This window comes from Anser anser (genome assembly GCF_964211835.1).
Source record: "Anser anser genome assembly, chromosome: 4".
NCBI lineage: Eukaryota > Metazoa > Chordata > Aves > Anseriformes > Anatidae > Anser > Anser anser.
In genome coordinates this window covers 29,581,781-29,600,832 of record NC_139724.1, presented here as the reverse complement: position 1 = coordinate 29,600,832, position 19,052 = coordinate 29,581,781, and the positions used below count along the sequence as shown (strand labels likewise).

General features: G+C 36.5%; 1 protein-coding gene across 10 annotated transcripts in view; it reads right to left on the bottom strand.

Annotated features, from left to right (window-relative positions):
* Positions 1-19,052, bottom strand: part of FSTL5 (follistatin like 5) — a 413,536-nt gene that overhangs the window by 325,764 nt on the left and 68,720 nt on the right. Inside the window, exon 1 of one of the 10 annotated variants that reach the window (XM_083834390.1) lies at positions 16,445-17,569. The exons of the other annotated variants lie outside the window; for them this stretch is intronic. The gene's annotated coding sequence lies outside the window, so the exon portion shown is untranslated. Of the gene's footprint in view, positions 1-16,444; positions 17,570-19,052 lie in introns of those variants that run through there. 10 annotated transcript variants of the gene reach the window in all.

The following is a 19,052-nucleotide window of genomic DNA, read 5'->3' as shown; positions in this document are numbered from 1 at the left end:
AACACAGGCATGACTGTCACCAATGTCTGCATCCAAAGGTCCCTTTTGCTCCTGCATTCATTGGGCTACCTTTACTCCTGGAAATGAAGTTCGCCCAGCACCACCTTGAAGGGCTGCTCTCCCCTCCGACCAGCCACACACAGGAGCACGCTCTGTGCTCTGCCCTGATGCAGCATTCCAGGAGCTGAATCTGCTCTTCCACCCACCTCACCCCCAGCCTCCCCATCCCTGCCTGAGGACACATGGAGGAGCCACCCAGACATCCAACGGGGACGTGGCAGCTCTTTAACACCAAGAATCAATGCACAGGCATTATTTATGACTTCTTAGTAACTCAGCGATGAACATAGAATATATAAAAAAGAGCTGCTGTATAGCAACTTGCTATTACAGCTTTACAGTTTCTTGCATGAGCTTCTTATCCGAGCAATATTTATAATATATGCTCAGATCTTCAAATACAATCAGCAATTCCTTTACCGTGTAGGTTTAACGGTACATTGTGAATGCCCTGAGACTAAATGCTATCAAATACATAGAAAATACATCTTGCTGAAGTGTTTTTGTGTTAGGAAGAGATATGAACCTGGTAAGCAGATGGAAAAAAAAAATCATTGTTATTATGCCTGCCTGTGGTTAAGATATTGTTACTAAATCTAATTATCTCCATTTATAACCATCTTTTAGCAATGTCAGTTTGTTCAAGAGAGAAGAACAAAGAGAAATGAAGCACATACGTTGAAAGAAATGCAGGGAAACACAGAAAATCTGCTCAGTCTTCTACACTTCAAACAGTAAGAAGATCACAGTAATAAATATAAAGAATGTTTACAAAATCCAAGTATGTAGCACACTATGACTGTAAATAGTTAACATATACCACCTGCATTAGTAAAACAGATTTTGTTAGAAGCAGAAGGTTTGTTTTCATGTAAATTTATATATTATTTGTTGTATTTTATATTTGCCTTCCTCTCTCCTCTTCAGTTCCATCGGCTTACCAGCATTACTTCACAAATCTGAAATTAATTTACAAATTCAAGCAGGGAACAGATTATTAAATGCAGTAAGAAGCATAACTATTCATAGACAGTTTCAGCAGAGGTTCAAACTAAGCTGGAGCAAAAGACAGGAAGAGCTAGAAACATGGTGTATGCCCGTTATATTTTCACAAACACAAATCAGGACTTCTTAAAACTATTGTCATGTAAGCTCCTCCCAGCTACATTTATTTCAGGTTTACTAACATATTTAGCAGGTTCCAGTGTTGCAGATTGAATGACTTCTCTAAATGACAATGAAAAATGATCTCTAATCTCTCTAAATTAGTAACAACGCTAATAGGTTAAGTATACTCATGCTAAGTATAGTTACTTCACTACAATATTGTTACTCTCTGTTACGTCACTTCAGTGTGTCATTCCAGTCTCTGGAGAAGTTATCAAGAGATAAGGTGTCATAGCACTAACATTTTTGATGCATACAGTTACTGCAGCAATTCTGCATACAAAAAAAAAAAGTGCTTTGCAGTATTTTTCGGGGGGTCACACAATATGGACATTAGAGTCCAGTTCTTACGGAAAACAAACATCAGCAGCATGACAGCTAGTACATACAAGCTCATCAAAATGTCACTCAGTACCACAGCAGTACCAGAGAACAGTCAGAAGTCCAGGAACAAACAGCACAGGACAGAGTTTTGATGTGCTATTTATCCATATATGTCTGGATTTATGTCTTCCAGACACTGTGGAGATCAAACACATGTGGCTTTAAATTCAGATTTTATTGCTAAGGCAATGATGACCATAAACTAGGAAAATCTGGAATTCAAATATCACTTTTTCTTATCTCTGTTAAAAGGAATATAAGAACATTGCTTTACATAGCAATTGTATAAATCTAGGATGTAACTATTTGTATTGTATTTCACTAAGCACCATTTTAATGATTTATTTGGACTATTCTTGGTTACATCGTTCCACAACTTAGAATTTTGTGTAGCTCCAAAAGACCAGGAAGATGGAGGAGAGTGGAAGGGGGGCGGGGAGAGAGAGAGAAAATACATTATTCAGGAAACATATAACTAAAATAATGAATTAGTGATTTACATTCTATTTTTAACTTAATTTCTTATAAGACGTGCACAGCTAGTTCTCTGAACACTGTATGTCAGTATATGAATATCCACTGTGCTCAGATCAACAAATGAAGTTTTATAGACTGCTAGGCTGACAGAGGTCAAGTAGACCTCAGCATGTGAGGAGATTCCCAGGATGTGTTGCAGCCAGAACTGTAGAAAAATGAAAATATGACCAAAGGGTGAATCAATAACCTACTCAGCAAGCCAGCCCATGACTCAGCCACTTGTAATAAAGCAATGTGCACAGAAGCAAAAGAAAATTAAACACAGATCCTTACTTCATTATTTCCCAGCCAAACTGCACTGGCAGCCTTCCTCCTCATAAAGCATAGAGCACCATTTTTTCATGCTCCACTGAACATGCACAAACTTTTTCTTTTTTTTTTTTTTTTCGAGGAGAAGGAAAGTGTAAAACAATAAAAGCAAAATAGAAAAAAAATGCAAGCTTTTTAAGAAATGTTATTTTGTCACTTTGGGTTTACAACAACAACTTTGATTTAGAATCAAATCCACTACACATATAACCCAAAGAAATAAATGAGTCATTAACCAGTGGTTGGGAGATGCCCTAAAATGGGACAAGGATCTCCTTATGAATCTGTTTTAAAGTTCTGGCACTGAGCTTCTTCTCAGCCACTCAACTCAACTACACTATTAAAAGTAAGAAGTGTAGAAATATACAGCACAAGTCATGTGATTTATATGCTGTTGTAAAAACTATAAATAAACAAGGTAGTTTGGCTAACGAATAACCTTGTGGAAGTAACACAAGTTCAAAAGCTCTTTAAAAAGTAATAGAGCACTGCTACAAATACACCTGCTTCTTCCTTTACTTAAATTGGGTTTCAAAAAATAATTACTTCTTAAAATGCTCGTGTAGTTAGAACATACAAGAACCTACCAATTTCAGTTTTGTTAAGATACTCGTAATTCAAGTTGATAATTCACCTTGAGTTACGTGTTAGCAGAGCCAAGTATGGTGCTTACAAAAATGCTGTATATTTTTTTCTCTGTTTATGTAAGCATCTTATAAGAATGCTGTAAAAATAAAATAGCATGACAGGAATTGTTTGTTAGATTCAACCGTTTGGTATAAAGTGAAAAAAGTGGCATTGATCACCCTAAAACAATGAGAATAGAAAGAGTACTTTTAAGATACTCTTGGAAGTTACTCACAATAAAGAAAGAGAGAATTTATCAGGTGACACATAAGCTTATTCTTGCTAGTCTTTAGACTGTATAGCATTTTGACATTTAAACTGGAGATGGTCAGTATTTAAAAATTATGCCTCCACTGCAATAAATCTTACATTTTGTTTTAATTTGAGTTACATATTAGGGTTAAAACCACCTTACTTACGAAGAGTACATGAAAGTTTAATTAAAGACCACTAAATTATTCATATTTAATGAAATTGCTAGGAATTCTGCAGAAAAGTTCAACAACATATATCATATTATTACACTAATGAACTTGTTCTTTCTAGTTAACGAATAAAAGTTCATAAGAATTCATAGAAACTTCTTAAAGGTCGATGTATCTTCAGATGTATTACAAAAAGCACACTTAAATATGTTCCCAAGTCTTAAAATATATATGTATGAACTTTAAAAAAATACTAATGAAAGCAACATAATGAACAATTTTTTCATTTTTTGGTGGGAAACTGGACAGATGTGGAACAATAATTAAGACTATTTTCAGAAATGGGCTTGGAAAAAAATGTAATATGTAAGAAGGTATTAACATCAGGAGGTACAAATGAACTAGAAAGAACCATTAAAAAGGAAGGTAATTAATCATGGAAATTTAAATTATCCCATAACTGAAGAGGAAAAAACAAACACATTTTCTGTTTATATATTTATGAATAGAATACGAATGGTACAACCTCTTGGCCTTCATCATTACAAATAATCTAAATAAAATGGAAACAGCGGATATACTTCATCTTTCAAACAATTTCTACTAGATACAGTGATTGGCTTCCTAAAGATGATTGAAACAGAAAGCAAACATTAGTAGCAGTTCAAACCTACCACAGCATTAGCAGGATTTATCCTTTGTTATAAATGAATCTAAACTATGGGAAGATAGGAAACAGCTATGGAAACAGTGTTACACACATAGTGCATCTGAACCCACAATAATTTTTGGCTGTGGTTTTCACTGTGAAGTATTATTTGTCTGTACGATTACTTCTTCACAAGTTTTATTCCTTCAGAATTTCTCTGGTATATGGCCAGAATTGCAGTTAAAATAAATTAGAAAATAAAAAACACTCAATCCTCTCATGAGTTTGTTACCAGCAAATAAGGCGTGGACAAAAATCACAAGCAAGGAAAACTACTAGGTTGAGACTGTACTTTGCATACATATTTTTTTGCACATGTAATTTGTGTAATTACAACCTTTTGAGATGTGCTGAAGGACCACACACATGCACACAGTAAGACCTTTTTTCTGTCTAATGTGAAGACCTTTCCAAAAAAAAAAAAAAACCAACTGTGTCAGTATCATTTAAGCACAAAAAAAAACAGAAATACTTTTCAAGTCCATAAAACAAAACTGATATTTTACATTCCTTACAATATTTTACATTCCTTACTGAAGCACATATCTTGTGCTGAGCTCATGGTTAAACCCGTATCACCAACATCAACACGTAGATACACTCCCACTTATGGTCTTCCAAAAGGCCTACTTTGCCTTAACTTAAAAGTTCAGGAAGAGATAAGGTCTTCGTAAAGTTTTCCATTAACCTCAAGGTGCTGGAGGACAGAGAGCATTTTCCTGAAGCACCACACCACATTCAGAGCTTGCATGCTTTCCTAGACAAAGGCTGCCTGCCACTATTGAAGACAAAGTACCTGCCTCAGGGAAAGTTTTGTTCAGATGCTGTATGGTCACTCTCATCTAAAAATACACGCTGTTCCTCCTCAAGCACAAAACATAGATGGGCATGCCAGAAACCTCATACATCAACTAGCCAGACACGGCTTTAGATAAAAAAAGAGAGAAAAAGCTGTTGATCAACCGTACCCATAAACAACCTTTTTGTTAGAGGAATAGGGCCATATCTTGCAGCCCCACAGAGGCAAGGCCACCACAGGTCCGCGCACCCGGGGCCAACCAGAAACGAGGCGAAGCACATGTTCCCAGTATGCACACACGCACACAGCACTTTTATACAACACATATATACACATACGGCCACACATAGCACCTGCACAGACACAGACAATTCAATAATGGGATAGGACAGACTGCACCGATAAGGCACAGGAATGGCCTGACAAGGGCACCAAACAAGTTACATGTGACTGGTCCTTTTCACCCCCCTTTCCCTTCCATTTTCCCCATGCCTGTTGCTCCCCAAATCACCTCAGTCCACCCCCTTCCGTGCCTTTAGTTCCTCCCCTAAATATCCCATAGTGATCCCTGTGGGATCCCATACATCCCACAGGCCCCATACCCCTGGGCACAACCCCGCCACCCAGAGGTTGCTCCGACACTGTCTCATCGTGATGGGTTTCACATCTGGGAGCTGGGGCTGTCCTGCGAGGGTCCCAGGCAGGACGTCCCCTCCTCTGAGCCCTTCATTTGGGTTCCTGCCCCTCAGCATGCCCCTGTGCTCCTCTGGCTGTGTGGCAGGCCAAAGCTCCCTGGGATGGGCCTTGGGCATGGTCATATTTGGGCTTCCCAGCCTGCCAGCGTCTCTCTCTGCTCCTTTGTCAGGCTGCAGATGGGCTTTTGTCACTCTCACCTAATACTCTGCGTCTATTTTCCTTAATTAAACTTCCAAAAAGAAACAAACAAAGAAATTATCACACCTACTCTAAGTTTTCAGCACTGACTAGAAAAAATATGATGCAGAATCACTTCCTTAAAGATGTTAAGCACAGGTCATGTGTTGAAACAATCTAAAGAGAACACAAGGCAGAAATCACCTCCTTCTACTCCAGCTGAAGGGCAGAATAAACCCATGGGGCTTGTCTACAGCACCTTAGCAAGCCTTACCAACTGCCGTATTAGGTTTCTGCATGTAAGTCAAAACTTTTTGCCCATTGAGACAATTTTTTTCCAGTTCTCCATGCATGAATTCCACCAATATAAGTTTGATTTGGAAGAGTGGGGGAGTAAAATGAAGGGTTCCTTTTCCTGACCTTTTTTGACCAGTCAGATTAATATTTTATTTAACCTATCCACCTTTGGCCATTAAAGATCTTTTCCAAAAAGTCAGTGGAAGCTTAACTTCTTAACTGAAGATTTTATTCAAAAGTATTGATAAAATATGCAAGGGTACGCTGCATTTTATCACCTCAGTTACAAACATGTACGCTGTGTGTTCAAGTCTGAGCAAGCAGGGATGCTCAGTTCTGTTCTGACAACTCCTGCCAAACTGTTTTCTAGCTCAATACAAATAAATAAAACCAGTAGTTTTTATGCAAAATATTAGTCTGAACCTCAGCTAATACAAAAATCTCAAATGAGATTTGTTGTTTCAGAGGAAGCGGTAGCATGGCATAAGAATGAGAGGCTCTCAAACCAATCGCTCATTCACAATGTCAGTAGAGTTAAATCCCTTCTCCTCTACTTTAAAAACACCACAACTGGTCATGTCTGCCCTTCCCAAGCCAAAGCGTGTGGTTTGCAGCTGCTGAGTGTTCCGATTGCTGCAGATAGGGAAAGAGGAGAAACGTGGAGGGAAAGAGGAAAATTGTAGTGCATGGTTGCATAGATCGTCTTTAAATGAAAATGAATTAGTCATGATTTCCTCTAAATGCCAGTACTTCTGAATTTCTGACACTACTTTTCCACAATCTGCTTTGTTTCAAAGCCAAAATAACTGTCATTACAGGGAATGAGCTGTGCATAAATAAAAATACTGTTGCCAGGAGCATGGGACTTTGAAAACGCTCATCAAATATGTGGCTGTTTAAGAGAGCTATTGTATGTGACTCCTCAGGATACTAGACCAGCTCGATACCTCTAATTGCCTAGTCTAATGTGAACATTGCTTAGGCCAACATTTATTTGGACTAAAGTGAAAGGAAATATATTTTTTTAAAACCTCTTTTTTGTGTAGAAGCAAATTCAGACTTAACAGGGTCTGAATGAGGAAAAATTGAGAAGCACAACGAACATGGGCTTTTAGGCAAGGAAGGACAGGAGAAACACGTTACCATCAGGCCACAACAAAACTTTAAGTTGGAGGACACATGAATCTACAACCATGAAAAAAGAGAAGGATATTCCACTTTAGAATACTCATGTGCAATATGAGCATACATGTATTAATTCCGCGCACTGTAACATCTAGAAAGGTTATGTTTTATTGTTTCCATTTCTTGCTGGAATCTGATAAGCATTTGGAATTTCAGATGCATAACAGAAAGAATAAGTGTTTGTACATGTCCTCACGAGTCCTTCAAAACTATTTTAATTAGCTTTAGTCAACATTTTTTTTTTGCCCCTCAAACTGTAGGTAGTGGAAACTCTGTATATAATAGTATAATTACATTTTCTTAAGGTATCTGTAGCAATTTTGTGCCCTGAAATTCAGTTAATAATTTAGTCAAAATTTATGCCATTTTAATAGATAATGTTTCTTTTGAGAAAAAAACATCACCACAAAACGGCTATAGTTTATATGACAAATCAATTCTATAAATACAGAGGCACTTCACTAAGTTATCAAATAAGACGTTATAAGAAGCAGGGAAAGTTTTAAAGCCTAACACTTAAAAGCCAGACAATTTTCATATTCAAGGATGATTAACAGAAAAAAATAATAATATTATCAATGAAAACAATATTAAAAAATAACCAGTAGTTACACATTACCTCAGAATTGTAAAACTTCTTTCAACAGCAAAACTATCTTTTAAGTTTTTCTTTCCTTTTCTTTTTTTTTTAATGCTCAGGTTATATGCTTTAAATTTTCCTGCATGTTTGCTTCAGCAATAAAGCCTTTAAGCCTTTTTCATCTAATTATAGAAAGCAGACAGTTAATTCAATGGTTATATCAGCTTTTTTGAACTGTGCAGCTAAAACACTGAAACCTTTTCATAGATGAAAAAATTAAACACTTAAAGATTATTTTTAAAGTTGCAAGCAAATCTATAATATTTACCTGTTCTCAACAAACAGCAAAAGCCTGTTTTGCACTCACAAATTGTACAGCTGCCAGCAAGCTGAAAAACACTTTTAAAATCTTGTTGATTCTTTGGAAAGACATTGGGGAGAGGAAAAAAGTGCACGTTGTGCAATGGGAGAAGGAGCTGCTATCTTAATTGGACGAAGGCTGTGGGGAGGAGCAGCAGGTGCCTGTAGCAGTAATTAGCAAATTTCAAACCCATCAGGGACTGCTCTGACACCTGTGCTAACCCTCTGCCCACATCATCTCTAGAAGAGAGGATGGTCTCCTTCCATCCATCTTACATGTGGCATATACATCTCAGGTACCAGCACAACAAGGCAGAGAAGCTCTGAATGTTATTTATTCATATTTCTCCCTAGAGGCCACCAGAAAGGAGTACTGGCTAATTCAAACTCCTTCAGATATTCAAATGCAGAAAGGAAATCAAAAGTAGAAATGCAACTGAATAAAACTGCCATACTTTTTTGCACCAAGCATGATGCTTTTCCCAGATGTTTTTAGGGAATAAAAACAGTTAGTTATTTGCGTTGCAAAACAACTTTGATTATATGCTAGTGTTGTTACCATAACAAATAGACATGCATAATGAGTAGTTCTGAAAGCACTATATTTATCTATCTGTACATCTCCTGACAGCCTCTTGGTAGAGTCAGCTACTCGATGACACTGGGACAAGGAGCATACACGTGAACAGGCTGAACTAATAAAACAGTAGTGTTGCATTATCAGGAAATTGCAGCTTGACCACTATAGAAAATAAAATGTGATAGTAACAGGGGATCCCACTAGTACAAGCACAAGATGGTAACAGAGGCCAGGAAGGTACAAACAGAAATCCAAAAGGGTCAGTCAGTTGTTGCTGAAAGGAGGCAGCCTTGGTAAGAGGGGAAAACTGACTTTTCACACAACGGAGAGAACAGAAAAAAGAGCAGCTATCTCTTGTAAATGAAAGATCCCATAGATAGCTCAGACAGCATGGAATTTGCAGACCAGTGAAAAAGGAGAAAGTAAACAGACTGTGATAGAAAATACATATGTATAATGCCAGCTGCACCCAAGAGTGAGGAGGAAGAACCATTATACATCTCTAGTCCAGAACTCCTCGTAGCCACCTTCCTGCTTAACTAAACAGACTAACAATCAATTACTGCTTGAGTAGGTAAATGCATTTCTTTAGCCCACAGAAACTGCCTGGGATTTTCTGTTTCATACCCCACCCTAGAGACTTGGTTGCAATATTTGTCCTTCCCACAGCATAGAACCACATCAAACTGCAAGACAGACAAGACAAAATTTATAAAGCTGCACTTCACTACCATCTTTTCAACTTCTCTAAGCGCCCACCCATTTTCAGGGATGTTATGTTCAACTACAGCTAATCTGTGGAGAGATACAGCTGTTTCTGTGCTCATGACAAGTACCACTTTTTTGGTTACCATTGTAGAATCATCCACATAAAGTCAATTATTTGTTGCAAGAGAACTCACATTATCCTTCCACTGCATATATGGATTTCTTCTATTTTTACATTATCTATCTTATAAGCATTTTTCTCCATTCTGTTTTTCTTGCAGTACTGATTTTTTGCCTATCTAACTCTGTTTAAGTATCTACCATAGCTTTCCTAATTGTATTTTAAGAGAAAGCTGCTTTCAGAATGGCTCTGTTTAGTTTGGGAAGTGATTCTCCAATGGCACATCTCACAGCAGCAAATGCTGAACAGCTGGAAACTACCTAATTAGAACAGGGAAGAAAAAAGAAAGAGGATGTCTGAGATGAATAATAATCACATCCATCACACTCAGATTTTTTCTTATTTATGTAGCATACACCTGTGTCTCATCGGCACTGAAAATGATTGTAGGATGAGACACTAGGCTGGCCTTATATCATATTTCTCCTTCTGTGATCTTTAAATAGCTTTTGCTTGTTGCTTTAATTATATAGGTAGATTTGTTTACTGAAGCATTCATGTTAAAACTCATTTCATGGAAAGGGGCAAATTACATTTTTAATTATGTTTCTTTGGGAGGGCTACATAGTTAAGATGATTTGCTATCTTCTACTTTCCGCAGACCTTCTACAGAAGGTATCTTAGTAACTCAATGCAAAACACAGTTGCACAAAGTTTTCATACAATAAATGCACACGTATTTTTAGAGGGATAGCAGCGTATCAGGGTTTTCAAAGAAGCCTGCTTACCTACATCTTTGGGTCACAAAATATGTTTACAAATAGGGCACTAAAATTTACACTGAAAGTTTCCTATTAACTCTGAAGAAATGAAGTCAGGTAGAACTACTCACATGGATAACATGAAACAAGCAGAGAAATAGAAATGCTACATTCCTTGGTGTTTATGTGCTTTTGTTAGCATCTTAAATTCGCTTTTTAAAATATTTATTTTAATATTAACTCTGTTTCCTGATGATTGCAGAATAAAGAATTGCTATATGAGTGTATGTAAATGGCTCAGATCTAAACCACAAGATCAGAAAATCCACAATAGATTTTTAAAAAAATCATTTTTTATTTTGAAGAACAAGCAAAATTTTAAGCAAATCTCATTGCATTCTTACCATAGAAGTCTTTGATTGGATTTTTGAATGTTACAACTCCATTAAAAATGGCTGGGAGCAGTTATAATCTTGAAATTACCTAACTCGGTTTTCTGTCATTGTGAATTCAGATATTACCTTGCTCAAATACCAAAACTGAGAAGAGATCATTTCAAAATTAAAGTGTACTCATATACATTCATTGCTAATAACTGCTTCAAATAAGCTAGTTAGCTAGGAGCCAACTATTCTCCTAATAGATCTAAAGCATGAGCTACTCCGAAAGCAGCTAAACAAAGCAGACACCACACTGAAAATTGAACCGTAACAAATAAACAGAGAAATGAGATGAGATACAGTTTGGTACAACAAAAGGTTTTTTTCCAGGCTTAGTTGCTAGTTTGAAGTGTCAGAAATGTCAGACATTTTAAATCTCCACTTATCTCCTGATATGGTGATAATCCAGGGGCATGAGGAGTGGTGTTCACTTTATAACGCACACTGCAGTGTTTTATAAATAAAACTCAAAATAAGTGAGTTCAATACTTGACCCTTTATCAGAAATATAGTACATGGAACTTTTCATGTGTACCTCTCTGTAAGTTTTAATTAAAAATTTCTGCCATATTCATATTCCATGCTAGGATGACTAGTATTATCTCTTAATGTCAGCAAAATATATATATCCGTTTGTGGAATTTTTTTTCTGCTTTTTTTTTCTTCCAGATTTTTGTGTCCTCAGAAACTGTTCTGTAGAATTTTGCTCTGCTTTTACCACAAACTCATGCAATTCAATTGTCATAATGCTGTTTCCTCTGCACTTCAAGTTTTTGACTAAATCCACAAGGATATAATCAGGTAATTACTAATTCCCTTGCAGTGCTCTCTTGATTTCCTATGACAACTACCATTCAAATTTCATTTTTACTTTTGCTAGGTGAACATGCTTCTCCGCATGAAAATCCACAATTTCTTGTAGCAACTTCATTCTACATCTCTTACTATACATAGTCAAGGCAAACATTTTATGTTGTTCAGGATGTACAGCATAAATACCATGGCTTGGAGAACTTTGTTGTTTAAAATGAGCTTATTTCTTAAATCTGAATTGTACATCTTGTTAACCATTTCTCCTCTAAACAAGATTGAAAATAAAATTTACTCTAGCAAAAAGTGAAGTGAAAGAGTTGGAGCAACGTATCAATATATCTGCCAATTATTACCAAGCACTGATTTCAATAAAGCAAACCAGTAAGTATGTCAGAGATGATTATAAAATGTTTCTGTTGCATATGACTTTGTGGGGCTCCTGTCTGACTTCTTAACTTTCTTGGGAGAGAAAAAAAATAAAAAATACAGTAAACTCAGTCTAGCATTACTCTGCTGTTCCTTAAAGGTCAAAGAAGATAAAATAATTTTAAAGAAATGTTGATGCTGACCACAATAGTTGTAGGCTTCACTTCCAGCTTAATTATACTCTGCAAAATACTGCTCAGCTTCACGCTGGAAGAAATGCAGCTGCCACTGTTTTAATTCGACACAGTAGGCAGGTATATTTTTCCCTCTTACAAAAGCCTGCAATCACAGCTGCCTGCTACTTGACCTTTTTTTTTTTTTTTTTTTTGTCTTTTAGCCAACTTGCTGCTCACCTACTGTTCATAAACTCCAAGCTGGTAGCTGTTGAAAGGCCCCCTGCAATAAATGCATTTTTCATAGTTTCACGTTAAGTATTACACAAAATATTCAATAAAACTTTTTGCCCTTGAATCTTGGTGGTGGTAACTGAAAGACTGGTGCCAGATTTCATTGGCATTGTGCCAGCACACATCAACAGTTAAACCCAAGTTAGGGTTCAGGCTGCTAATATAACCCTTAGATAAACCCCAAATTGAATTCACAAACCCCTCCTCAGCATTTGTCTTCCAGTCTGGATGCACTTTGCAAAACTGTTTTTTGTTCAACTCAGAAAAGTTCTAGGTGTGAAATATTTGCTTCTTTGCACAACTACAACCTCTGTAGTTTGAGCAGTCAGGAAAATTTATTGACTCTGTAGGATACACAACATAGGCACAGTGACCAAATCCTCCTATGAGTCCCAATATTTAAAATGCAAAAAGCCCTAATCAGCAGCTCATATGGGAAATCAGATGGGACTGGCCTCCAGCTTTCTGCTGAAGAGATATTCTTGGGACCAAAGAAATATGCATTACTGGGACACAATAACTTTTCCCCTACTTCTAGAGCTAGATATAAACAAACACCTGGAACTCCAGATTGCTCTAACAGTCAAAATCTTGGGTTTGAATTCCACAACGCTAAGCTCGTCACAAGAAACGTTACAACATATAGCAAGTTTTGATGATAGTGTTTGAGAGTTTACACTAAAAAATATGTCAGTATGTAAATGACTTTTAGAAGTAGTAGCAGGAAAGACTGGAGTAGAACAAGATAACTGCAATAAAAGCCCACAAGTTCAAAGGAAGGTCCCTATTCAAGTTGGTTATCCTTGGGATTTACTTAGATACCAAAGAGAATGTTCAGAATTCTCAGAAGCATCTGAAACATGTGATTTCTATTGAATTCACTGGGAGTTCAGCACTTGACCATCTGAGTCTAAGTTTCCTTTCTCCAGTGTAAAATTAATAATAGTATAAGTGAATTTCTTTACAAATTTTATCACAAGATGACAGAGATTGTTATACTCATCTGACCATAAGAAAGTCTTCTGTAATGCAAAAAACAGAAAAAAAAAAAGAAAAAAAAAAAAACATGGCTTTTATTGACATTTCAACATCTTCCAAGAAGCACAAAAAGATATTTTAAAAACTTTGAAAAATCCACCTTCCACAGAACCCACAAAGAACAACAGACGCAAGAATAAGTTCTGTGTAATGTGAAATTGCTCCCTTTATCTGAATTCCCTAGGTCTGATGTCCAGGATGAAAGAATATTGGAGTGAGTGATTTTTTAGAAGTACGACGCAATCCTCATCTCTCTTCAATAAGAGAGAAGGATTATGGGGGGAGGAAGGGAAGAGGAACAACCATCAGATTTCAGATGGCTAATTAGCAAGTACATCTTCAGGCTTGCATCTTTATGACAACTAATTATGTTAATAAGCCACATAGTGACTGACTCCTTTTTTAGAAAGTCAACGAAGTTAGAATTCACTCCACAGCTACCATTTAAGCAGACAGCTATTGAGGGATACATTTTCAATGCTGTGTGTAGGAGTTACAACAAAGGTAAGGCTGGCCATGACAGCAGCTTTCACAACTGTTGATGTTGTAGCTCTTTTTATTCAATATTAATAAATGCAGCATGCAATTATTTTACCATCTGTCTCCTGTAGAACCGTTTATTTCTGTCCTTCAAGTACACCAAGAAAATATATTAACTAATTTCCTCAAATATAATAACCAATAAATTACTGTAATGAGGTTTTGTATACAGCATAAGAAAATAAGGGAATTATTAACAATACTTCTTATCTTTCTTCTAGTATGAATAATTGCCAAGACAAATTACTTAGCTGTAAAATACCATTATTATATCTTTCAACACACAGCAACAACTTTAAAAAAATAAATTACTATCAGCCTAAAGTCTGCAATTCAAGCTCAAATGGTTCAAATTTCCTTTCCAGTTTTATGATTCACTGTTAGTGTTTCTACAAGAAAGTTAGTACATATTAGCTGTTCTATTGGCATTAGCTAAGAATTATTTAAAAAAAAAAAGATTTAGTTCTGTGGGAACAGGCTTATGCAACCACTACCAAATGTGTCTGAAACTTCTGAATTCTGTTTTGCAATTTCTTAACATTTTTCTGAAGTTGTCTTTAAGAAAGAAAACTGTTAACATGAGGAAATACATGGGCTCCCATAAAGGCCCCTTCCTGCTCTGTTTGGTACCTAAATGGACCAGGGATACTTGGTAAATGCTGATGAAATAGAAAAATGGGTGAAATATCAAGTGAGAATAAGGAAAACCTGCCCATACTGTTGCAGTACCGTGATAATGGTGACATAAAGAAAAAGCAAGCTGGTGAAAAAAATATATATTTTTTTTAATAAGTACTTCTTTCTATCATTTGTATGTTCTTTCATTGCAGGGATATCAGCTTAATTGGGTTATTATCCTATAAACTTTGATGTATTCATGAGTGTATGTTATAATTAAGTGACAGGATTTCACTTCTATTTCTCAGAAAATTTATGTGAACTACTCATTATCATCCTGGCTTGAAAATCATGAGCTTGCATTAAAATATTCAAGAAATTAGATTTTGATAATTTTAAGCCATTTCAGGTGAAGAATAAAGATCAAATATATACCTCATCAACACAAGTAGCCTTGAAGTGTCATGTCATTTTTATAAAGAGCTGGTATAGCAGCTTTTTCTTCAGTTACTATTTTGTAAATTCTGACAGGTTTTGAGCAGCTTCACTTTCTAACACTGTTGGTGAATTAAGCAGTTATTAACTGTTTGTCATGACCTCAATATCCCCTTCTCAATGCAGAAAACACAGCAGATTAACATGTTCTTGCTTCTAAGTTTCAATAAGTGAGTAAAGAAAAAGTGTCACCTATGTAATTTAACCATTCAAAATACCCTTTTTATACTTAAAAAACTAGAATCCTTCAACATTTTGTTTCTCCATGTAAGAAGTATTTTTCTCTTACATTTAAAAATGTATTGTTAGTTAAAGAAAAGTTTCAGATCGAGAGCACAAATGAATAACACCTATTTATTTCAAGATTGAAATATTCAGCTGTAGTACGAATGAAAAGAAAGGTCTCATTCTCCTTCTGTTTTGTTCTTCACCCTTCAGTTTCAAGAAGCTGTCTGGGTACATGTATAGTGCCAGTGACAAAAACTAGGATGCAACATTAGAAATTAACGTTCATATGAAATACATGGGTCTTTTTTAAGAGCTCTCTTCTCTACCTGCATTCAAATATGAAAGTTGCAGTTTGAAGTAAAAATATTCACATGCAGTCATCCAGCTTACATGAAGATTATAAGAACTGCAGGTAGGTCCCAAGGAAAGAAGAAAACTGCTCCTTGTTTGTTTGCTGTGCAAATATATCCATATATGAGAGAGGATTCACTAAAAGAAAACTTGGTTTTCTACAGAAAGCACACACCTACCAGTAGTACAGAGAACAGCAAATCTGAAACATTCAGGGAAATCCACCGATAGGCTACAAAGAAGAATCCTAATACTGGGTTTTCTGTGAGTAGGAAACCTAGATTTCAACAAATGGTAGAGCCCTTACAGAAATCAACTTCTGTATAAAAATTATTCTCTCTAAAACATCCTCTCTAGAAGTCAATAAAGATGTGCAAAGATTCATAAAGTTGAGGGAAACAAATAACCAAAAAACAGTAAGTGGCCATTTCAGCGGTTAGGTGATACAATGTCAAAGCACCTGCAGAAACAGAAACATTTGACTACATCTATTATGTTGTACGAAGCCAGGATGGAGATGGATCTGAAAGAAGCTAGATTATCAAGAGTTGAAGTGACTTGCTGTGTGGCATGACTTCAACATGACTTCCCCAGCCATCTTGTTACCTTTGCCCTTCCTAATGGCAGCCTCCATGTCAGAGTTCCAAGCTGGGGCAGGAAGGCAAGGGTCTGTAGACAAGAAAGCTGTGTAATTCAGGTACAGTACCATCCCCAGTGATCGACAGGAAGAGTAACGCAGGAAATAATGCAGATGTGATGACTTGATGACTGTTAGCAGGAAAAGCAGGTTAATGAGGTACACCACAGAGATCCGAAGAAAAGAAAAAGGAAAGAAAATAACCACCTGTGATAATTTGATCCCACCGATAAAACTGCCATTTACATTGAGGACATCAGTGGAAATTTGTATTGCAGAGATCTAAGTGCAGGTGGATTTGCCTGATAGGAGCCTGTTTCTTCTTATTATTCCAACCTGTTGCTAGTACATATTTAACTGAAAGCATGCTGTAATGGATTAATCATTTTTTCTTCCAAATAACCCATCAAAAATTCTCCAGACATCACTGCTGTTGTGTCCACAAATAAGGGAGGCTCTCAGCTTGCAGTAAAGAGGCACAGGACTCATTAACAAGCAACAGCCATCAGCAAAGAAGACAATTATCTGAGTGAATGCTCCTGCTCTGCTCTCATGATGGCTTAAATTAACCTGTTTATCATCTGATGGAAATAGAGAGGAAAAAAATACTTCAGCTCCCAGGTGGAAGGCAGAGTTTCAGCTAAGACTGAATACTGTCTAATTTCAGGATCCTTTCACCACACAATTCCTGGGAAACAGAAGCTAATCTCATTACTTTCAGCTGGCATCTTTTCAGGACAGGGAAACATAAGACAGGCTTAGGTTTCCGAAGCCGCTTCTGTATTTTGACTTGTCATTTAATCCATTCAAGAACAGTGTTGACTCGCTCTAACACAAGGCATCCAAAAAATTCTCAGACCCAGCTTTTAAAATACATTTTACATTTCAAAAATGTACTTTTAAAGTACATCTTGTTGTGAATTTGAAGTGAATTGCAGTTCAAGCTCTGACTTAATATAAGGAGTACATATATACGCTGAGACAAAAAGGTACTATGGAACCTGAGGTATCATGCAGGTTTTCTGGAGGAAAAAAACGTCTTGAATTCACTTTATTTAATTACCATTTTTCCTTCTGTCTCTTCAATGAACACAAACAGTGAACGTTCTGTCAATAAAGTACATTAAAAGTTTAAAGATAACAAGAAGAAAAAACACCAATCATGACTGAAGTCTCAAGGCAGCGGCAGAAGGGTCATCCATGTTTTCAGAGTTTGAGCACATGAGAATTTTTAATTTCCACTGTTGCTCCCAAAGCTCTTTGCTAATAGAAGTTACTAACTTTGATATAGGTGGTCAAGTAACAGGACTGACTCCCCTCATTCACAGCTACAACCCATATACTAGCTTTTTATAAAAGAGCTCTCTTCAGGTATATAAGGTTTTGGTACTTTACCAGAAATTAAGCTTTTTCTGTTCATTTGAGCTCCCAGGGTTGAGGTAGCTTCTTACATTTCTACAGTTCAGAGCTCGTTTGAACTAGAGATATTCCTTCAGAATAAAAGAACCATGTACTTTGACCCACAGCAGATACGAGAACAATAATCATCCCCATCCTGTGTATATTCATCCTACTCTGTAATAACATGATTAAAAAGGATTCCTGCTTGCTGAGTTGTTTGGTCAGAGATTAATGCTGTAATGCTCCTCAACTGGTGCAGCATTTTATACAAATAGCACTGTTTTCAGAAAAGTCTGAAGCCATGTGCACCCAGGAAGCAGCTGATAGAAAATTCCAGTGTCTTGATGATTTGTGTTTTAATCATCAGTTAACAAGAGATTTAATGGCATTTTCTGTCAACTTGTCTTCTCTGTAACAAAGCAGTTTTGATATTAGAAGTAAAGGCTTTTAAGCAAAATAAAAAGCACCACATTCAAATATTAAGTAAATCTTATTCTCCTTTGCTCTGTGTGGTTTGATATAGGCAGTCTACATCATACTTTAAGTCATGGGGGAAGACATTTCCTGTGTTACCATGCCTAATTTGATATTCCTCTTTCTACTTGGAAAACCCTCTATCAACTCTTGTATGTGATAGTCCTAATTTCATAACTAAAATTACATTTGGGAAACATACATCACTCATGTAGACAGTAATTTCAACAGTGTAAAGCCAAAGTGCTGGATCATGTTCGTGTGATACAGTCTTTAAAAGCAGTGTGCTCTAATCCTTCACCTGTTTCCTACATAAAGGCCAAAGACAAGAAAATACATTTGCTGCACAAAATATTTGAGTTGTGAAGTCAAAATGTATCTAATTTTCTTCCGTAGTAAAGGAACAATCCAGCATCCTTCTTAAATGTCAACGAAGAAAGAATTGTTACCCCCCCCCCCCCCAATATCATCAGATTAATTTTACAAACCAAATTATTTTCCCTACTGTTATTTTGGTCCTAAAGGGCCTATGAAGGTCCTATAATGTAGTACCTCTTCCATAATCATACACCTAGAGGAAGCCTACCTAATATAAGAACTTTTATGACTATATATTTCCTGCTATTCTAAGGGTATCCCATGACGTCCCCAGATTTTTTTTTCCAAACACTTTGCTCATCAGTCATAATGCCCCCAAATTCC